Source organism: Bos indicus x Bos taurus, chromosome 6 (assembly GCF_003369695.1).
Source record: "Bos indicus x Bos taurus breed Angus x Brahman F1 hybrid chromosome 6, Bos_hybrid_MaternalHap_v2.0, whole genome shotgun sequence".
Classification (NCBI taxonomy): domain Eukaryota; kingdom Metazoa; phylum Chordata; class Mammalia; order Artiodactyla; family Bovidae; genus Bos; species Bos indicus x Bos taurus.
Window position 1 is genome coordinate 95,826,860 of NC_040081.1, and position 23,454 is coordinate 95,850,313.

A 23,454-nucleotide genomic window follows, 5' to 3' on the forward strand; every position below is an offset into this window, starting at 1 on the left:
AAAAACAAGGCAAAAGCCCAAGCCTGTCCCCTCCTGGACCCCATCGACTTGGGTCCCGCACCTGTTGGCACCGTGACCGCTCCAAAGGTGGCCCCAGACGCCCTCGGTGGCCAGGCAGGAGAACTCCCCACTCCACTCGCTTTCGCGGAACGCTCTGCACCAGGAGCGTTCGCTCGCCCTGCTCTCCCGCAGCCTCCAGGGGCACCGACAGCGGGAGCGAGTCCGAGAGCCTGGGAGAGGGCAGCGCGCGGCAGGGTCGCGCGTTCCCGCAGCCGGGCTCTGGTTTCTCCCAAGAGAACTACTGATCAGGGAACAACTCACCTGCAGATGGACCCCTCGTCCTCGGCTTCCCGACTTTTTTCCGTGTGCCCACCAACGCAACCAAAGGACAGGGAACGAAAGCGCGCGGGAAGATGAGGGGGAAAAAAAGAACTCTGTCCAACCAGTCCGGTGCCTTGTTTATACTGAAACTACGGCCGCGGCCGGGGCGCACACCCACTTGGCTCCGAAGGCCCGCCCCCGCCGTCAGCCCCGCCCCGCGCCCGTCCTCACGGGCCAATCACGGCGAAGATCCCCGCCCACTCCGCCACCGCCCCCGGCGCCCGGGACCCGCCCACGCGTCCCCTGAGGCCCGGGACTCCAGCAGCGAGGTTGCCTCCGTACCCTCCCACGCTGCGGAGGCCGGCGGAGCCCGGCGCCGCAGTGTTTACCAGCGCTGGTTCGGCTCGCTCGGTTGGCGTGCGCTTCCTCCCAAGTGCACCTGCCGGGGGCTGTTTGTGCAGTCATGTGTGTGCCTGTGTGTGTTCGTTTACTTGTGTGCTACCTGTAAATACCGGCTCGACTTGTTATACCGTCTCTATTAACATAATTATGAGCTAGAGGTTATTGTCCGTGTAACTTTCAGAAGAGAGCGGAGAGAAACCACAAGAACATTCGCTCAGCAAATATTTACAGAAAACCTGAGTGCTAGGGTTGTGCCAAACGCTGGGGGCACACTCCAGGTTGGTCCCTGACATTATGAAGCTTACAGTTTAGTGGAGGACAAACATTTAAAAAATCGTCACCCGAACAAAACGTAAAATTGAGGCTGTTACAGGTGCAACAATGAAAGGGAACTCTGCTGTGAAATAAGATTCTGGAGGCAAAGGGGTGGCCTGACCTCAGTAAATGTCTTGCTGTCATGGTAACCTTATACTTTATCATTGGATACTTGATAACTATTTTAGAAAAAGAGGTAAAACCCCCAGTACTTCACCTTGTACGAAGAAAAAGAGACTGGAGGGAAGAAAAGATGAAAAACAGGGGAAGGAAGAGATGCAAGAAAAGGACAAAATCTTAAAGCATCAGGAGGATACATGTGTATGTATGGCTGAGTCCTTTTGCTGTCTACCTGAAACTATCACAGCATTGTTAATTGGCTATATGAAGTGAAGTGAACTGAAAGTAGCTCAGTCCTGTCTACTCTTTGCCACACCATGGACTGTAGCCTGCCAGGCTCCTCTGTCCATGAAATTCTCCAGGTCACAGTACTAGAGTGGGTAGCCATTCCTTTCTCCAGGGCATTTTTCTAACCCAGGGATCAAACCCAGGTCTCGATTGCAGGCGGATTCTTTACAGTCTGAACTACCAGGGAAACCCAGTTGGCTCTATGCTCCAATACAATATAAAACGCACACACACACACACACACACACAGACTCTTGCCTGCTATGTGACCTTGGATAAGTAAAGCAGCTTTTCTGAGCTTCCGTTTTCCCATGTATAAAACAACATTATTCATACCTGGCCTATAGGACTATAATTAGGATTACTGAGATAGAGGAATGTTTTTTTGTCTCTGTGCCATCTTCCCTCCCTCCCTCCTCCTTCCTGGGATGGAAACAGTGCTCTTGAAGCTCACCTTGCCTATGCTTAGCTCATCCCTTCCCTCAGCTTCTTCATCAGTGCCTCCTGGGGCTTCTCTTTCATTAATTATACTCCATCCTTCTCTTCTACAAATGGGTCTCCCCCACCCCACAACTCCCCTCAACCTCCCCATCCCCTTCCCCCCTCCCCGCACCATGACTCAGGAAGCCACTCTCACTTATCTGAGCTTCTCTACAGTTTAAAGAAGGAGCCATAAGGTCAAGACAGCTTGGCATGGCCAGCTAGCTATTCAGAGTAAAGCACCAGGCTTGTGTGGCCCAGCCCTGTTGTGGTTGTGCTGGTTGGCTAGTTTTTCCAGCTCAGTTTTCCACCCTGGTTCTGCAGCAAAAAGCCATAACAGGTTGGGCAAGTCATTTCCAATCCTGAGGTTCCTGCTCCTGTAGCAATAAATAATAGTTGGAGTAAATCATGATTTCTTAATGGAAATGTTTGACATCCTTTGTAGTAGCCTCCGGATATACCCACCAGCCCAAAAGATTTGCCCAGTTTTACATTCTGCAGTTTTTCTTTCTTCCATCCAAATAAAAGAAGTTTGTTTTAATTTCTCAAAAATATATAATAGATACTATGATACTATTGATTCGGTGCTTTTCCAAACCACATTCCTGCTCCCCATTCTGGCTCATCCCCCAGGGCCCCTTCCAGCTCTCTGTGTGAGAGTAATACATAAGAAGACTGCTCCAGAGTTAGGTGGCTCAAACTCTAATCCTCTATCTCTTACCCAGTGATCAAACCTTAGAAAAGGCAAGGAAGGATTCTTGAGGCCCAGCTGACTCATCTAAAAAATAGCAGTCATGCTTTATAAAAGCAAATTCTTCATGGAACAAGATGAAAAGATGTAATACACAAAATAAGCTTGGAAAAGTATCCCTTGGAGAAGCATTCTCTGACCTCATTATTATTTTTTAAATTCGTTTTAGTATTTATTTAATGCTTCCCAGGTGGCGCTAGTGGTAAAGAATCCGCCTGCCAATGCAAGAGATACTGGAGACATGGGTTTGATCTCTGGGTGGGGAAGATCTCCTGGAGAAGGGAATCGCAACCCACTCCAGTATTCTTGCCTGAAAAATCCCACGGACAGAGAAGCCTAGTGGGCTACAGACCATGGTGTGGCAAAGAGTGAACCCGACTGAGCACACATATACACAAGGCCAGGTCTTAGTTGTGGCATGCAGGATCTTTAGCTGCAGTATGTGGGATCTTATTTGTACCATGTGGGATCTAGTTCCCTGACCAGGGATCAAATCCCGGCCCCTTGCATTGGGAGAGTGGAGTCTTAGCCACTGTACCACCAGGGAAGTCCCCTGATCTCCCTATTTAAAACTGTAGACCCCTCCCCCATCCATCTCAGCCTTCTCTGCTTTGTTGTTTCTTCCACAGCACTTTCTACCATTTAACATACTGTCTATTTTACTTATTAGCATTTGCTTCCCTCCCTTCATTATAAGTTCCATAAGAGCCAAGTTTGTGGTTTGTTGCTGGAGTTGTGGTCTTTCTGCTGTTTCCAATGTCTACAACAGTATCTAACACACAATACACACTCACTATCCATATGTTGGTTGAATGAATGAATGCCTCACAAATGGTAATAATAGCTTTTATGAGTATGTATTTAATTATCTTTTATCATGAAAAGATATTCATTCCATCCTCTACTTGTCATAGTTTCTTTCTGGTCTTTGGACTCCATTGGCTCAGCTCTTGTCTCTGACATGTTGGGAAGCTCAGTAATGTTGGTCAAATTGATGCAAATAAACCCCTGCTGAGTAGGACCTCACTTGGGTAATAAAAACAGCCACTTGTATTGAGCTTCTATATGGCCAGCTCTGTGCTGAACATTATTTTTCTTTCCCTTCCCTTTGGACCTGAAGCTCACAAAATTACAACAGTCGTCACGACTGATTCATGTCCCACATTCCTCCTTTTATTTCACTCTCTTTCATTTCCCATCTAAGACCCCACTTCTCACCCAAAGCCACTTACTCCTTCTCACAGATGTGGTACGGATGTTTTGATCTGCCTTTCATGAACGATGACGTGTATTTTATGTGAGCACCACAAGAGTTTATTTACCTAAACATTATTGTGTAATCCATCTCATTTTCTTTCTCGTGGTTTTTTCTAAGTTTTGATCATCTATCCATCCATGTTGACATAAGTTGATGGTGTTCATTTCGTTTACTCGCTGCTGAGTATTTCATCATGTTCATTTTATGGACTGAGTGACTAACACTTTCACTTTCATATTTGTGTACATTATCGTTTGTCCTCACCAAAACTCTGGGATATAGGTACTGTTTTCTCCATTTATGAGATAAGGAATTAAGGCTTAAGAAGGTAAATAACTGCCAAGAACATTCAAATGAAGAAGCCATGAATTAAACTTGTATCTCTCTGATTCCAATGTTCCAATCCACTCTACAGAATGGATATAATTACTCTAAGATTTTTGAAATAATATCTGAAAAAAATCCTCTATTTCTTGGTCATATCACATGTCCAAGATATTTCTGTTAAAACTAGTAACTATGTGTATATAAATTAAACCAGAGTCTGGCTTTTTCATTGCTCTTAAAACTGGTAGATATATGTAGATAAACCAGAGACCAGTTCTTTTCATTGCGAAGCAATGTTTATCACTTGTCTCAGACACAAGTTAAATATCATTTTTGTGGCTTATGATTTTCTTAAGACACAAGAAATTTAAATAAAAATCTCACAAAGATAGCCTTCAAATGCTTAAAGTGCATCATATCAAAGAGGAATAAGGCTCCAGAACACCAAATAGAACTAAACAGGGAAAAGTATAAAGGAATGGACCAAGGCTTCAGCGTAAGAAAAACAGTAACAAAGGCCTGTCTAGTCAAAGCTATAGTTTTTTCCAGTAGTCATGTATGGATGTGAGAGTTGGACCATAAAAAAGGCTGAGTGCCAAAGGATTGATGCTTTCGAATTGTAGTGCTGGAGAGAAGACTCTTGAGAGTCCCTTGAACTGAAAGGAGATCAAACCAGTCCATCCTAAAGGAAATCAGTCCTGAATATTCATCAGAAGGACTGATGCTAAAGCTGAAGCTCCAATACTTTGGCCACCTAATGCAAAGAGCTGATTCATTGGAAAAGACCTTGATGCTGGGAAAGATTGAAGGCAGGAGGAGAAGGGGATGACAGAGGATGAGATGGTTGGATGGCATCACCAACTCAATGGACATGAGTTTGAGCAAACTCCAGGAGATGCTGAAGAACAGGGAAGCCTGGCATGCTGCAGTTCATGGGTTACAAAGAGTTGGACATGGTTTAGTGACTGAACAACAATGCTCCCAGTAGAACAGCAGCCTTTTTTGGTATTGAATTCCCTCTCTCTGGATCTTAAAGGGCCTTGTGAAATGGCCAAGTAACTCTCCAGAACACTTCCACATATTCTCTTTCATTTAGCTTCTTTGTGTCACTCTGAAATATGAAGATGAAGAGTCTAAGGATATGGAATCTTAGCCCCAGTTTATAAATGGCAGGAAACAAAGGCATAGGTCACACTGCTTATCAACAGCCAGTCTAGACCACATCCTCAGCCTTCTCACTTTCAAAGCCAAGGAAGACAAACCCATGTTTTAAAAGTATGAGGTACACTGCCTCACGTATATTTTGACAGAAGATTACAAGAATTTCAGAAAGCAGAAACAGGAAGAATGACCAGATGCAATTAAACAGTTCCTAAGCAAGGTATGTTAGTATAAGTTTGCAGCTGGTTAATTCATCCTTTGTCTGAACTAACTGCAGCTTCTCTGGAATATGCAAAATCAACAGATAAAAAGAAACCAAACTCTATAATACCTCGGTACTGCACAGATACCATTATTTTATATAAAAGGGTGGGAAAAGTGATTGCTTTTGCATGAGAATCAATTTAAAGGAAGAGGGAGGAAAGAAAACCACAAGGTTCCCCCGTACTGCACTCTTTCACAAAGGGAGGATGAGATACTACAGTGGTGTGGCTCAGTAGAGACAAAGACATTTGGAACCAGAGGTCTGATTTGTTGGCATTGTCTCTGTTTGGATTCTCCCTTTCATGTGGCTATAATGGGATGATGAGATGTTGATCAGGTGAATTAGAGCAGCCTGGCTCTAGACCTTACAAAAAAACCCTTATATTCCCCTGCTTTTTAGCATGACTTTTCCCTGACTTCCCTTTCCTCATCTGAGACCCTAGAGTGAAACAGGGAAGGAAGCTGCTTGGCATGCTTGGGTTTCGTGGCCTCTTCCTCATTCTAGCCTGAGTAAAACAAATTCTGCCCATGGGCCCTCCTAGCCTATGAGGGGGCCATGTTGGAATTTCACAGTAATAAAGTGTATATATGTTTGACACTGAACCTCTATTCCTACCTTTTCCTGGAACCTGAAGGAAGGATGGTGAGCACAGGACTTGAAAATTTAGATATGTAAGATTCTGAGTCCCTGGTCTTTCATGACGATAAAATGAACCCTGCCACTTGGGAGGAATTTTTGCAACGAAACACTTGATTGGGGAGCCTTGGAATGATCTCCTCAGTAATAATTCCTAACAATTGTTATCATTTACAATGTTCTTTCACAGCACTGTCTCATTTAGGGACAATACTGAGTTCATGAAGGTCACTCCATATTAATGGTGGTTATTACAGAGGCATATATTTTCCTTTCCTGGGATCACTAAAAATATTATAGAGAGCCATTCATTTAGATTTGCCAAGAAGTTACCACTAAGTAAAAGGGAATTGACTAGAAAAGGTAACTTCAGGGAAGTCTCTTCCACACATCTAGGTGATCCTCTAGGTGACAAATTGTCACTGTTTGCCTACTGGACTTTAAAGTTGTAGAGAAGAATGTCATAACTGCATGGAAAATTCCACAAAGTAGGTAGGTTTACATAGTAGGTTTTCAAAGTGCCCTAAGAAGATGTAAAAGTTACCATATTTTCATTTATACCAGACAAGAACTACAGAAAAGCAAATATATTATTTTTCCTTTATAAGCATCGTTATTTTGCTCATTTGCCAATTCTTACTTATTCAGACAAAGTAATTTTTGCAATACCCTCAGAAGGCATACTGATATTGAGAAACAATATTGCTTGGCCTGGTTATAAGACAGTCTCATCATCATTGATTATATAATGCATAGTGACTTTTTTTAATACAGAGAAAGAAATATTTCATAACCTTAAACACTATTTTAATATAATGTATCAGTCTGAGCAAACTCCAGGAGATGGTGACGGACAGGGAACTCTGGTGTGCTGCAGCCCATGGGGTCACAAAGAGACGGACACAGCTGAGCAACTAAACAACAATAAATCATTCTTTTGAGAGAAGATTCAACTATATTTAACATGAATTTATTTAGATAAATGTTCTTCATCTTGTAAAATCTTTATAGTGAATGGTAGACATACTATTTCTCTAGTTCAAATTTCTCTTTATAGTGGTTTGGTCTGGTTTCTTGTGGAGGAGTTGATCTTATAATGAATGAAGAAAAAGTTTTATGTTTCATATTCTTACATCCTTTAATATTGTCTGATTATTTTGCTAGACAATCCCCTTAGTTTTGACTAATTACCAGTCTATGCCCTAGAACATTGAGTGTGGCAGGGAAGGGAGAAAATGAATAATAGAATAATAAAATCTTAGAGCTGAGAAAAATTAATGATCATCTCTGTTCATCTCTCCCCACCTCAGTGCCACCAACCAAGGCATTTATTAATTGAGGAAATTGAAGACTAAGAGATGAGATGATCTCTCCAAGGCCGACCAACAAGGTAACTGCCAAGGTTATACAAGTCAAAGAGCTTGGATGGTAAGTCCAAGACTTCAAAACCTACCTGATTTGACTTCCTAATCATTCCTTCAGGGCTGAAATTTGTGGAGCTACTTTAAAGTTCAGTTCAGTTCAGTTCAGTCGCTCAGTCGTGACCCCATGGACTGCAAGACTCCAGGCCTCCCTGTCCATCACCAACTCCCAGAGCTTACTCAAACTCATGTGAGTTGGTGATGCCATCCAACCATCTCATACTCTTCATCTCCTTCTCCTCTGGCCTTCAATCTTTTCCAGCATCAGAGTCTTCAAATCAGTCAGCTCTTCCCATCAGGTGGCCAAAGGATTGGAGTTTCAGCTTCAACATCAGTCCTTCCAATGAACACCCAGGACTGATTTCCTTTAGGATGGACTGGTTGGCTCTCCTTGCAGTCCAAGGGACTCTCAAGAGTCTTCTCCAACACCACAGTTCAAAAGCAGCAATTCTTCAGCACTCAGTTTCTTTAAGTCCAACTATCACATGCATACATGACTACGGGAAAAACAATAGCTTTGACTAGATGGACCTTTGTTGACAAAGTAATGTCTCTGCTTTTTAATATGCTGTCTAGGTTGGTCATAACTTTCCTTCCAAGGAGTAAGCGTCCTTTAATTTCATGGCTGCAATCACCATCTGCAGTGATTTTGCAGCCCCCCAAAATAAAGTCAGCCACTGTTTCCACTGTTTCTCCATCTATTTGCCATGAAATAGATAGGACCGGATGCCATGATCTTGTTTTCTGAATGTTGAGCTTTAAGCCAACTTTTTCACTCTCCTCTTTCACTCTCATCAAGAGGCTCTTTAGTTCTTCTTCACTTTCTGCCATAAGGGTGGTGTCATCTGCATATCTGAGGTTATTGATATTTCTCCCAGCAATTTTGATTCCAGCTTGTGCTTCATCCAGCCCAGCATTTCTCATGATGTACTCTGCATATAGGTTAAATAAGCAGGGTGACAATATACAACCTTGACATATTTCTTTTCCTATTTGGAACCAGTCTGTTGTTCCATGTCCAGATTTAACTGTTGCTTCCTGACCTGCATACAGTTTTCTCAAGAGGCAGGTCAGGTGGTCTGGTATTCCCATCTGTTTCAGAATTTTCCACAGTTTATTGTGATCCACACAGTCAAAGGCTTTGGCATAGTCAATAAAGCAGAAATAGATGTTTTTCTGGAACTCTCTTGCTTTTTCCATGATCCAGCGGATGTTGGCAATTTGATCTCTGGTTCCTCTGCCTTTTCTAAAACCAGCTTGAACATCTGGAAGTTCATGGTTCATATATTGCTGAAGCCTGGCTTGGAGAATTTTGAGCATTACTTTGCTAGCATGTGAGATGAGTGCAACTGTGTGGTAGTTTCAACATTCTTTGGCACTGTCTTTCTTGGGGATTGGAATGAAAACTCACCTTTTCCAGTCCTGTGGCCACTGCTGAGTTTTCCAAATTTGCTGGCATATTGAGTGCAGCACTTTCACAGCATCATCCTTTAGGATTTGAAATAGCTCAACTGGAATTCCATCACCTCTACTAGCTTTGTTCGTAGTGATGCTTTCTAAGGCCCACTTGACTTCACATTCCAGGAAGTCTGGCTCTAGGTCAGTGATCACACCATTGTGATTATCTTGGTCGTGAAGATCTTTTTTGTACAGTTCTTCTGTGTATTCTTGCCATCTCTTCTTAATATCTTCTGCTTCTGTTAGGTCCATACCACTTCTGTCCTTTATTGAGCTCATCTTTGCATGAAATGTTCCCTTGGTATCTCTAATTTTCTTGAAGACATCTCTAGTCTTTCTCATTCTATTGTTTTCCTCTATTTCTTTGCACTGATCACTGAGGAAGGTTTTCTTATCTCTCCTTGCTATTCTTGGGAACTCTGCATTCAAAGGGGTATATATTTCCTTTTCTCCTTTGCTTTTCGCTTCCCTTCTTTTCACAGCTATTTGTATGGCCTCCTTAGACAGCCATTTTGCTTTTTTGCATTTCTTTTTCTTGGGGATAGTCTTGCTCCCTGTCTCCTGTACAATGTCACGAACCTCCATCCATAGTTCATCAGGCACTCTGTCTATCAGATCTGGTCCCTTAAATCTATTTCTCAGTTCCACCATATAATCGTTAGGGATTTGATTTAGGTTATACCTGAATGGTCTAGTGGTTTTCCCTACTTGCTTCAATTTAAGTCTGAATTTGGCAATAAGGAGTTCATGATCTGAGCCACAGTCAGCTCCTGGTCTTGTTTTTGGCGACTGTATAAAGCTTCTCCATCTTTGACTGCAAAGAATATAATCAAACTGATTTCAGTGTTGACCATCTGGTGATGAACTTTGAGGTTATGGAAGGATAATTTGTTTTCAAATATTGATGACAAATACTCTCTACTAAATACTTCTTGATGAAATGATAAAGAAGAATTCTTTAGGTGTTCTTAATACCTTTTATTAGATTTCTCTAAATATTGCTAATATCATTTATCTATTTAATATTCAAGATAGTAATATAGTAAACTCTCAGTTGCTTTATCATTAACATAACCATAGTTTAGACTATTAGTCAGACTTTATAAACTGTATTCAAGAAATTATGAAATCCCCTGGCAGTCCAGTGGTTAGGACTCTGAGCTTTCACTGCTATGGGTCTGGGTTCAACCCCTGGTTGTGGAACTAAGATCCCACAAGTTGTGGAGTGTGCCCATCCCCCAAAAAGAAATCAAAAACCTTCTTTAGTAAGCATTTGCTGTTGTCATCATGAAAACATATACTTAAAAGGTATTTTTTATTTAATTTAATAAAATAATTTTTATAAGACTGTATCCTCTTTCATAAATATTATAGCATTGTTGTGATTTCTCGATAATTTTGTGAAGTTTAATTTTGTAAAATGTCCAGACGTTTTGACTCATGGACAGCCATTATTTTCATAGTAACAGCAACATTTCTGTTCAATATATTTAAATATTGCTGTGAAATATGTAATACTAAGTATATTTTTATGCACAAAAACAAATGGGGCAGATCATATAATTTAATTATTTCACTGAATTAGAATGGCTGTCCCTGGGAAGGGGTGGGGGTGGGACTGGGCATGGAAGACAACTTTATGTGAAGTGTTTTTGCAGTTGTTGTTCAGTCACTAGGTCATGTCTGACTCTTTGAACCACATGAACTGCAGCACACCAGGCTTCCCTGTCCTTTACTATCTGCCTGAGTTTGCTCAAACTCATGTCCATTGAGTCGGTGATGCCATTCAACCGTCTTATGCTCTGTCACTCCCTTCTTCTCTTGCCCTCAATCTTTCCCTGCATCAGGGTCTTTTCCAATATAGTATTTATTCCTTTTATAAAGAAGATATAAATCAGACACAACAAGATGCTTGATATTATCATTTGTGGGTGGTGAATACACAGGTGTCCATACCTTTTCTTTTTTAAATTTTGTAAATTTCTTTCAAAAACACAAAAGATTTTTATGGTGAAAATTGGATGTTTTCATATAACTATGTTACATAATCTTAAAATTATTTCTTTTCTTCTTTTTTTCTTTCTTCCTTTCTTGTGCTGTGCCATGCAACACTGGGCTGGAATAAGCACAAGTCAGAATAAAGATTGCCAGGAGAAATATCAATAACCTCAGATATGCAGATGACACCACCCTTATGGCAGAAAGTGAAGAAGAACTAAAGAGCCTCTTGATGAAAGTGAAAGAGGAGAGTGAAAAAAATGGCTTAAAGCTCAACATTCAGAAAACAAAGATCATGGCATCTGGTCCCATCACTTCATGGGAAATAGATGGGGAAATAGTGGAAACAGTGGCTGACTTTATTTTGGGGGGCTGCAAAATCACTGCAGATGGTGATTGCAGCCATGAAATTAAAAGACACTTACTCCTTGGAAAGAATGTTATGACCAACCTAGATAGCATATTAAAAAGCACAGACATTACTTTGTCAACAAAGTCTGTCTAGTCAAGGCTATGGTTTTTCCAGTGATCATGTATGGATGTGAGAGTTGGACTATAAAGAAAGCTGAGTGCCAAAGAATTGATGCTTTTGAACTGTGGTGTTGGAGAAGACTCTTGAGAGTCCCTTGGACTGCAAGGAGAGCCAACCAGTCCATCCTAAAGGAAATCAGTCCTGGGTGTTCATTGGAAGGACTGATGTTGAAGCTGAAACTCCAATCCTTTGGCCACCTGATGGGAAGAGCTGACTCATTTGAAAAGACCCTCATGCTGGGAAAGATTGAGGGCAGGAGAGAAGGGGATGACAGAGGATGAGATGGTTGGGTGGCATCACTGACTCAATGGACATGAGTTTGGGTGAACTCGGGGAGTTGCTGATAGACAGGGAGGCCTGGCGTGCTGCAGTTCATGGGGTCACAAGGAGTTGGACACGACTGAGTGACTGAACTGAACTGATGCAGCTTACAGGAGATCAGTTCCCTGACCAGAGATTGAACCCAGATCACGGCAGTAAATCTCAGAATCCTAACCACTAGGCCAGGGACTCCCTAAATGTCTGTATTTAAAGTTTTCATTTTAAAGCAATATATACTGGTAAAGTTATTGTTTTACCTTTTCCTGCTTATTGATTAATCACATTTATAAAGTATAACTTAATAAAAAGTCCAGAGAATTTGTGGCTCAGCTGGTAAAGAACTCACTTGCCAATGCAGGAGACACAAGAGACTATAGGTTTAATCCCTGGGTCTAAAAGATCCCCTCAAGAAGGAAATGGCAATCCACTCCAGTGCTTTTGCCTGGGAAATCCCATGGACAGAGGAGCCTGGCGGTCTATAGTTCACGGAGTCACAGAGTCGGACACGACTGAGCGCACACACATGCATATAAACACACACATACATACACACAAAAAATTATATATATGAAAACTTTGTTAAAGAACGTTATGCATCTCACAGAGTTTATCAAGATTATTAGCTTTCTCTTGCTGTGATGTGTCTGTGTGTATATTCTCTCAGACTGTGATGTTTATTATGAGTATTAAACCCACAAAAGAGCTTTGAGTCTGGATAGAAATCTTCTTTAAGGTCAAACCTCATACACATTAACACCACTAGCATATGACTAATGTTTCTAGGGCTTGGAATTAACTAGTGATAACCTTAGAATCTACAGTTACCCACATAATTATCTCCAATTAGCTGTCTCTGAAGAGTGGTCAAGAATGAAAGGAAAATGGAGGTTGAATACATGGAAATGTCTATTACTGGAATAGTCCATTCACTTCAGGTCTGTTGAGAGAGTCAGAGTATATGTTTTCAAGATGTGTTTGATGAGTAAATGGGATGGAAGGACATGCCTGTTGCCAGCAGAGGTGAAATTTGGAAAGAGATGGAATAAATAGAAATTTTCTGGTCCAGAACGTATTTCTCAGTGATTTTAAAGAGATTATCTCCCAAGAAAAAGCATGCAAGGAAATAAGCCTAAGAAAGACCAAGGCCTTCTCTGTGAAAGGATGAATTTAACACCTCTCGCAACAAGAAATCCACAACAGAAGGTCAAATAAAATATCTTAGCCTGGATAAAATCCTCCAAATATATAAAACACTTGTCTTAAGTTCTGTTTTGTTTCTTAAGAACTCATAACAAACTCTTTTTGAAATGCCCTGCCTTCCTAAGTTAAAAGTCAAACACCAGCTGTTACAAAAGGCAGTTGTGAGCCCAAACTTTCTAACTTCCAAAATACTAACAAGCTGTACTTTTCCCCCCAGAATAGCTGAACTGGGACATACTGTTTCGAAAATATCTCTAAATAGATGCAATTTTGGCTAGCCCTGCCCCCACTCTTGCACTAAGGCTAATAGTTGACAATGATCATTTTTTGATTCAAAACATACAACAAAATAAAAATGAATGTGAATTTTGGCCTGTGCCTTTCCACCGGTGAGGGAAAAACCTAGCCTTTAAAGTATATCACAGTGATATAACTCTAGGAACATCTAGCTTGATAAGGCGCCTATACTAGGTTTCACAATTTTTTACAGGAGTTTTTAGGCTTTCTTTCCTTTCATTTTTCTTTTATCTTCTTTTTTCAAAAATTTCCCTTTCTTTCTTTCTCTGTGATTTACATAGCAGGGAAATTTTTTACTCTAAATCTCAGAGTAATTAAACCAGGAAGAAGTAATGTTTGAATCTGTTAGACAGTTATTTTAGGGAGAACTAACCAGTATATTGAAATAAGTCATTTGCAAAAAAGGCTAGCTGAACTTGTTCCAGAGGATACAAAATGAGGAAGAAAATGTAAAACAGGACAGCCTGTTGAGAGCAGATAACAGAAGGAACTCATTTTCTCACCTGTAAAGCGAAAGCAGTGAATACTCTTTGAAAGGGACCCTGAACAGTATAGGAATAAGTATTAATAACAGGGATCCTATAGAACTTGGCTCTCTGTTGGAGAAGTTAACACCTCAGATTCTTAGTTTCCTCAACTGTAAAATGAGGGGATTGGAGATTCAATTTCAGAGGTGTTTTCTAGCTGGCAAATACTACTTCATATTAATACTGTTTTTAACTGTCAGTTTTTAGACTGATTCCATCTGGATGCCTCAGCAGAGAGCCAAGAGGCCTGAGGAGGCCCAGAAGTGATGGACTTGACCCAACTCTACAGACTTGGTTATGACTATAGTTCTGGTTGTATCTTTCCCCAGAGTTCATTGTCTGCATTGTTATAGTGATGAGGATGCTTCAAAGAGTCCCCAGGGATCAGTTGCCACTTTGCCTAAGGCTCGGCCTAACACTAGAGGCAGTGGCTGCAGCTCACCATCACACGGCATACTGATACCTCTGTTCTGCGTCTGGTTTCATAAGCTTTGACATTCAGCTTCAGGGATTGAAGGTCTGGGGCTAATCTGGGGGGCTAATTTCTTATCTAACAGATGTGCATTTCATATAGGGTGACCAAGCATCTCAATCTGCTCAGGACTACCCTGGTTCTGGGCTTCCCTGGTGGCTCAGTAGTAAAGAATCCACCTGCAATGGAGGAGACTCAGGCTCAATCCCTGGGTCAGGAAGATCCCCTGGAAAAGGGAATGGCTACCCACTCCAGTATTCTTCCCTGAAGAATTCCATGAACAGAATCAGATGGTAAAGAATCTGCCTGCAATGCAGTAGACCTGGGTTTGATCTGTGGGTGGGGAAGATCTCCTGGAGAAGGGAATGGCTACCCCCTCCCCCTGTATTCTTGCCTAGAGAATTCCATGGATAGGGAAGCCTGGGGTCGCATGGGGTCGCAGAGAGTCAAACACAACTGAGCAACTAACACTTTCGCTTCATACTTTTTTCACTGCATCCTGGTTGTAGCCCCCCAAATCCTATGTCTTGGGCAAACCCTTAGCTCCTGGCACACTGGCACAGTTGGTCACCCTAATTTCACAGTTTACTAAGAACCTTCTATGGGTTTGGCCCTAGAAGAAGGAAACCCCATGAGAACAAAGCGGACAAGATTCCTGCTGTCATGAGGCTACCATCCACGTGGGTAAGACAGACATTAAAGAAGGGAATAAATAATAAACAATCATTACAGATGGTGGTCATTACTGGGAGGGAAACAGCTGTTGGGCTTTGCTTAGAGGGGGTCAAAAAGATTTCTCTTGAATTAGACCTGAAGGATATGAAGTCAGTCATGAGTATTGCCAAGACAGGTAAGTTTTAGATCTTTTCTAAAAATTAAGAGATATTTCAAGAAAATCCTAGGAGAATATTATTCTCCAAAACTGTTTATCCATTTATGTGCTTACTGTTAGAATCAGATGTAGAATAAAATGCTCATAGAATACTTAGAATAAAAATGCACTCACACAAAGACCTAATCTACAATGCCAACAGTGCCCACAGTACTTGGTATTAGGTGTCAGTATCTATTGAATAAATAAAGGAGAGTAATATTTTGATTTATTAATACTATGTAGCTACCCTAAACTTACTTTTCCGGAGTTATATCTTTTTTCTCAACCAGAATATCTATGAGGCAGATGGAATTATAGATCCTATGGACCATGGAACAGCCATGAAGCTTCAGGTGAGAGCTCTTCTAAGCCAGTCTGTGCCTGCTGCTCCAAGCCCTTTCCTTTGCTCTGTGCCCAGGCATCAGCTCACAGGATGTTAGGTGTTCTGCTACCCAAGTTGAGGGGAGAGAGATCTTCAAGACTTCAGCTTTATTGGTGCCTCTATTGGTGGGCTGTGGTGTTACTAATTAAAAGAAGGTCCAAGTCTAGCAAACTCTAGCTAGATTCTAGCAGAATCTAACAAATGAACTAATTTACCTTTTCCATCAGGAAATTTCTCAAGTCCCTTGAAACAGCTCATTATTATTACTTTCTCACTTGTTTTTTTTTTTAACTTTTTATTTTATATTGGAGAAAAACTGATTAAACAGTTATGTTGTGATCGTTTCAGGTAGAGAGCAAAGGGACTCAGACATAAAAATACATGCATCTATTCTCCCCCAAACCCGAAAGAATACACGCAGCCCAATGTTCATTGCAGCATTGTTTACAATAGCCAAGACACAGGAATGGATAAAGATGTGCTGTGCTGTGCTTAGTCACGCAGTCGTATCTGACTCTTTGTGACCCCATAGACTGTAGCCCTCCAGGCTCCTCTGTCCATGAGATTCTTCAGGCAAGAATATTGGACTGGGCTGCCATTCCCTTCTCCAGGGGATCTTTCCAACCCAGGGATCAAACCCAGGTCTCCCACATTGCAGGTGGATTCTTTATCATCTGAGCCACCAGGGGAGCCCAAGAATACTGGAGTGGGTATCCTATCCTTTCTCCAGGGGAACTTCCTGACCCAGGGATCAACCCAGGGTCTCCTGCATTGCAGGTAGATTCTTTACCAGCTGAGTTACCAGAGAAGCCCAAAGATGTGTAACAATACATACAATGGAATATTACTCAGCCATTAAAAATGAAATAATCCCATTTGCAGCAACATGGATAGACCTAGAGATTGTCATACTGACAGAAAAGGAGAAATGTAGTATGACATCCCTTATGTGAGAAATCTAACAAATGGACTTATGCACACAACAGAAACAGACTCACAGATTTAGAGAATGAACTTACGGTTACCAGGGAGGAAGGACAGGAGGAAGGGATAGTTAGGGAGTTTGGGATCGACATGTACACACTGGTCTATTTAAAATGGATAATCAACAAGGTCCTAGTGTATAGCACAGGGAACTCTGCTCAATGTTATGCGGCAGCCTGGATGGGAGGGGAGTTGGACTTCCTCACTTCTGATCATGGTACCTTTATTTTCTCAAGTTACTCAGACTACAGACCTCAAAGCCAACTTGGCCTCTTTATCCAGGTTTATTGCCTACATCCAGTCAGTAGCTATATCCTCTAATTTTTCTACCCCCAAAATCTCCCTTACTTTCCCTCACCATTCTAGTCCCATTGCATTCAGAGAATAGAGAAATGACCACCTACCCAACTCCCACCCCTGCATCTCCCAACAGGACACATACAGATATGCATATAGCACATTTCCAGATTAGACTAGGTCTGATATGTGAGATCTCAGAAACTTGAATTGTTCAGTTGCTCCAAAACTGATAGTAGTTTTTCATTCTGAAGCCTGAAGGTTTTCAACCAAACTTTCCAATCTTACCTCTTATTTTGCTTTTACATGTATAGTAATACAACTGAGTTTACTACCTGTCTCTGGAAAAATTTTTTTACATTTTCCCATTTCTATGACTTTACTCAGACTCTTCCATTTACCTGGAATGTCATTTCTTAGTTCCAAAATATATTACAAATAATTATTCCTGCCTGAATTTTATAAACCCATTGAAAATATCATCATTTTTAAGTTCCTAGAGGGAACTTTTAATACCCGGCACAAGCTTAATAAATGAAGTCACAATGACTATCATAGTGATCATTAATTTTATTTTTATTTTTTCAAAGCAAAACACATCTTTACTAAGTTTTCTCCAGCAATATCAGCCTCTGTCCTATTTAAAAAGTATGTGTTTCCTTTTTCTTAGAAAATAAATATAGATTCTCACTGCACTCTATTGCTGTTGTTTAGTTGCTCAGTCGTGTCTGACTCTTTTTGTGACCCCATGGACTGTAGCACACCATGTTCCTCTGTTCATGGGATTTCCCAGGCAAGAATACTGGAGTGGGTTGCCATTTCCTTCTCCAGGCATACCAATGATTTAATGCTAACAAACATACATATTTTTAAAGACTAGTTGAATTCTCCTGTTCTAGACTTCAGAGATTCAAAGCCATGGTCCCTGATGCCAAGCTGACAGTGAATGGACACAATTGCAAGATTCAGCACTGAGCAATCACTGAGCATTGGGGGTTTCTCAGTATGAGCCAAAGTCATTTGTGGTCATCCAAATCAAATATTTAAAAAGGTAAGGAGAGAGGAAACATTTACTGGGCATTCACTATATGCCAGAACCGTGCTAAGTGCTTTCAGTCCTATAAAACACTTTATAGTATATCCATCTTCACAAAAGAGGAAACTGAAACTGAGGGAAGTTTTTAAAAATTGCCAAAGAACAACATCAAATAAGTAACAGAGCCAAGATCTGAATCCAGGTGGGCAGGACTCCAAAGATCATAGTCTTCCTGTGACAAGGAAGACACAGTCTATAGAGTAGACACATAAACACTAGCTGGACTTGCATGGTAACAAGCACTGTAATGGAAGTAAATACAAAGTGTGTGTACTTTTTGGGGCAGAGCGATGTTGCATACGTAATACTCAAGATCACCCACAATGGAAACAGGAAGCTCTTGGTTCAAAATCTGGTTCAGTGTGAACTTAAGCTTCGGTTGTCCCATTTGTGAAATTGAAAGAATAATGCTTCAGTTTTCTCATTTGTGAAATTTACAAATGAAATAATACCAACATATAAAGTCATCAGTACAGTATCTGGAACATAGAACTCAATAAATGGTAGTTAATTAAATATAATTATCATCACTATTCAGCAGACTCTTTCTATTTTTAACACTTCAGCGTCTTTCAAACGTCTTAAAAAATACGACTCTATTTGCTTGTCTATATGTGTGATTTCCTTTTGGGCTGCTGAAGAACAATTTGAAAGTTGCTGACACACTTAAATACTTCTACATGCATCTCCTAAAAGTAAGGACATTCTTGGACAGTGATATTGAGATTTCTAAACACCTAAGAAAAATGGACAATGTTAACTAATATCATCTAATTTCTAGTATATAATTTAAATTTCCTAAATTGTCCCTCAAAATTATCCCCAAGAATTTTGTGAACCAGGACATAAGTAAAGTGTTTTATTTGGTTGTTGTTTCTTTGTGTCTGTGTTCAGTCATGTCTGACTCTTGGCAACCCTGTGGACTGTAGCCCACCAGGCTCCTCTGTCCATGGGATTTCCCAGGCAAGAATACTGGAGGGGGTTGCCATTTCCTTCTCCAGGGATCTTCCTGACCCAGGGAGTGGGTTGTCATTTCCTACTGCAGGGGATCTTCTTGACTCAGGGATTGAAGCCCTTGAAACTCTGTTGTTCCTTCTCTTTTAATGTGTACCAGTCCCCACTCCACTCCTAACCCCTTTCTGCTTTTCTTGATACTGCTTTCTTTGTGAGGAAACCAATCTATTTGTCTTGGAGAAAGTGCCATGATATTTTTCCTTGAGATGCCATTTAACGTTTCCTTCTATCCTCTAAGTTATCCAAAAAAATGGATTGAGAGGCTTAAAGCTTTATTGATTTTTAGATAAAAATGGCAAGAATGCTTCAAAGTTGATGCTCTGTAGTTCATATTACATCATAGAAAATTTCCACGACCACTTCCTCTTCAAAACATGTTGTGGTTTTGTAGCTACCTCTAGGGTATGTAGGCTGGTGGTTTTCAACTCGGGCTTCTCTTAGAATCATCTGGGGAGTTTTGAGAAATACTTGTTCCTGAGTTGCAACCCTAGAATTTCTTACCTTGGGTCCAGGCATTGGTATTGTTGCAAAGCTATTCCAGATAATCCTCACTGTAATCTGGGTAAAGGTGGATGAGAGTAGGATCCCAGCTCTGAGAAGGCAGGAGCATGCCTTTATTTACTAATTCGTATTCCATGGTCTTTCCAGGTGGTGCTAGTGGTAAAGAGACACAGGTTCAATCACTGGGTGGGGAAGATCCCCTGGAGGAAGGCATGGCAACCCACTCCAGTATTCTTGCCTGGAGAATTCCATGGACAGAGGAGCCTGGCGGGCTACAGTCTTGGGGTCACAAAGAGTCAGATAAGACTGAAGTGACTTAGCACACATGCATGTATTTGATCTGTTCAGTAGAAGTGTGCTCAGTCACTCAGTTGTGTCCAACTCTTTGCTGCCCCATGGACTCATGGACTGTAGCTGACCAGGTTCCTCTGTCCATGGAATTTTCCAGGCAAGAATACCAGAGCAGGTTGCCATTTCCTACTCCAGGGGATTTTCCTGACCCCTGACCCAGTGATTGAACCTGCATCTCGTGCATCTCCTGCATTGGCAGGAGGATTCTTTACCACTAGTGCCACCTGAGAAGCCCACTCAGTGGAAGGCCTGGCCCATAAGTGACCGCGAAAGTCGCTCAGTCATGTCTGACTCTTTGTAACCCCATGGACTATACAGTCCACGAAATTCTCCGGGCCAGAATACTGGAGTGGGTAGCCTTTTCCTTCTCCAGGGGATCTCCCCAACCCAGAGATCAAACCCAGGTCTCCCGCATTGCAGGCAGATTCTTTACCAGCTGGGCCACAAGGGAAGCCCTGGGTAATAATTACTGCTCAGTAATACATGCTCAATCAATCAATATTCAGTGTATAGGCCACCTCATCCTCCTTTCATGCTTCAGGTTTTCCTTGTTTTACATGTGGCATACTAGGAAAGCCAATAGGTTAATTTTATAACATGTTTAGAGATATCAGAACATGCTATTGCTTTTCCAAGTTTCTGAAAACTGTATATCGATTGAAAAATTGTTTTCAAACTTCAAAGAGAGGAAAAAAGAGCAAATCATCATTTAGTGATAGTGTTAGATTTATTCTGTTAGACAATTCCACTTTTTTTTTCTTCTCACATTATCAGTTCTTCCAGTTTTATTGTAAGAACCGGCAAATGATTTTAAAATGACTAACAGGAAAAAAGACTGGGAGTTTTTCTTAGTTGAACTTGTTTTTTCTTTCCTATACTGACCAAATTTCAACCATGCGGAGGAGTGCAATAGAAAGAGAAGGACTTTGGGGATAAATATAATTCTGTTTGTTCCAGTTCAACTTGGTCAAATCTTAAAAATAGAAAGAAAAGATGTAGGGTTTGTTGGGGCTTGCCAAAACTAATCACCTGTATGTAGCTTCAGTTACAAAGAAGGTAAGAGTAGCCACCTTCTCCCAACAAAGAAGCCTACCCCACAGCAAACTTAGGAAATAGTGAATATACACTTATTTGTTGTGCTTTGTCTGAATGAAAATCATCAAGAGCCCAAGAGAAAATCAGAGTATGCACACAGCTTGTATTTGAAAAGGTTTTTAAACAGATGCTCCCTCTTACTCATACTGACAACAGTGTAAATTAAAACTATACTGAGGTATCTTTTTTCTTTCACTCCTCAGATTAGCAAAAAAATCCATGTTGCGGAGGATTACAAGCTTACACACTTTTTGATTCACCAAGAGGAGCTAACGAAAATTATCCTATAGATACACTCCACTCACTATGTGAAGTAACATGTGAACAAAGTATTAATTCATTTCCTCAGGTAAAATATTAGAAGCAACTTACTGTCCCTCATTAAAGAGCTGAATAAATATGTTTTGATAAATGCTCAGAATTCAAACACTCAGCTAATATAAAACAATAGACAATAATAAGGAAACTGTGTACTGATATGAAGTGCTCATATATTGTTTAGTGAAAAAGGGTACACATTATCATAGTGTGCTATTATGTAAAAAAAAGGGAAAAAAGAAGGAATATATACTTGTATTGCATTCTTTTTTTTACATTGAAAAATCTTTGGGTTGATAAACAAAGAACTGACAAGTGGTTGGTTAGCTATTCGGTGGAAGAGACGAGAAGACAGTGAGAGGGAGAGATAGGAAGCAAACTGCTCAAGACACCTTTTCTTACTTTACCATGCTTGTATTTGTGGGAATACATTCAAAACTTTAAATTCCTTAAAAGCACTACCAAAAGTCCTCAGAAAATGTAATTTTCTTAATAGAAAAAATTCCAGATCTTCTTTTAGTGTTTATTCTTGCTGTGGAGTTTCCAAGTCACGTCTGGTGCTCCTCAATGTCACTGAAAATGAAACCGAAGCCCTGCATGCTTTGCATATAATCAGAACTAAAACACGGAGTCAAAAAGAAACAAAACCCCACAAGAAACTGGTCAAGACAGCTTCCAGTCTTGATTTTTGTTCTTCTACAGAATTTTAAAGCTTAGGAATAAATCAAAACATACAGTAGTTAAAGTCCAAACAGACTATTGTGGAAAGATAGCCATCCCAAGGCTAGTGCTTACATACAATTGAATAATGATGTAAAGTAAAATTAATCTCTGCTTTCCATGTAGCAGCTGCAGGAGATGGGGTTTTGACTGAATGTCTCATTTTTCATTATGGTACTTCTAATACTTTGAGCCTAGAGAGCACACAGAAGATCGGAAGAATTAGGGCAACCTAATGGCTGTTGTCCTAGCAAGCCTGGGGAAAATTGAAGAACTGATCTGGAGAAGGCCCAGAAGGATAGGGAAGTATTGGTCAGGTCCTGGTTAGCATGGTTATAAAAAGGAAAATAAGAGGGGAGTGTGTAGCACACAACAATGGGGGAATTTCTTCTAAAAAGGAAGGGATTCTTTCTTCACAGTCAAGTCTGTAAGACGAAAAGGAATTGTAGTTTACTCATTTGGCTCTTGGCATCTATTCCCTTTGGTTAACAGGTAATCTTTGTGTGCATATTCCATTACCAAAAAAATATGGGATTGGTGTTGTATCGCTAGCACTTTGCCCAGCGCAATGCATACAACATACCATAGACGTCTGACAGACCACAGTCAGATATATCTGTGGTCTAGGGGCTCTGTGACCTTGCCAAGTCATATATGCTTTTCCTGTCTTAACTCACTTTCCTTATCTGGAAGTGGAGCGATAGTGTCCAGCTGGAAATCCTCAGACTTTTGACATGGTGACCAAATAATACAAAAGATTCTGGAAAGTGTAAGTTGAAAGCATGTACTATTGTTACTGCTCTTATGACATAGATCTAAACAAATAGGGCAGAGAAAGGAAAAACAACTCCAGAATAAGCTTCATGGAGAATTAGTCTCATTTCCACAGATGGGCAATGGGAAACCTAGAAGAGTGAAATAACTTGCTCAAAATCAAATGGCCAGTCAGAAGCAGGCCTGCAGACAAATTCCCATTCAGGAGATTTGATTGAATGTCTCATTTTTCTTTTCACTATGGTACTTCTATTACCTTGAGCCTAGAGAGTACTCAGAAAATAGGAAGAAATCAGGACCACCTGATGACTGTTGTCCTAGGAAGGCTGGGGAAACATTGAAGAACTGATTTGGAGAAGGCCCAGAAAGAAAGCAAAGTATTGGTCAGATTCTGGTTGGGATGGTTATAAAAAGTAAAATAAGAAGGGAGTGTGTAGCATATACACACTACTGTATACAAAATAAATAACCAACAAGGACCTATTGTTTAGCAGGGAA

General features: G+C 40.8%; 1 protein-coding gene and 1 long non-coding RNA gene across 4 annotated transcripts in view; one reads left to right on the top strand and one right to left on the bottom strand.

The window, feature by feature from the left end:
• Nucleotides 1–23,454, bottom strand: part of LOC113894441 (ras-GEF domain-containing family member 1B) — a 651,277-nt gene that overhangs the window by 39,499 nt on the left and 588,324 nt on the right. The window contains exon 1 of one of the 3 annotated variants that reach the window (XM_027544871.1): nucleotides 322–480. The exons of 1 other annotated variant lie outside the window; for it this stretch is intronic. The gene's annotated coding sequence lies outside the window, so the exon portion shown is untranslated. Of the gene's footprint in view, nucleotides 1–61; nucleotides 263–321; nucleotides 481–23,454 lie in introns of those variants that run through there. One more of the 3 variants, XM_027544872.1, reaches the window with a different exon arrangement.
• LOC113894443 lies at nucleotides 623–11,369 on the top strand. The gene is made up of 3 exons (XR_003511576.1): nucleotides 623–825; nucleotides 7,635–7,752; nucleotides 11,330–11,369. It is a non-coding gene; the product is annotated as an uncharacterized LOC113894443 (long non-coding RNA).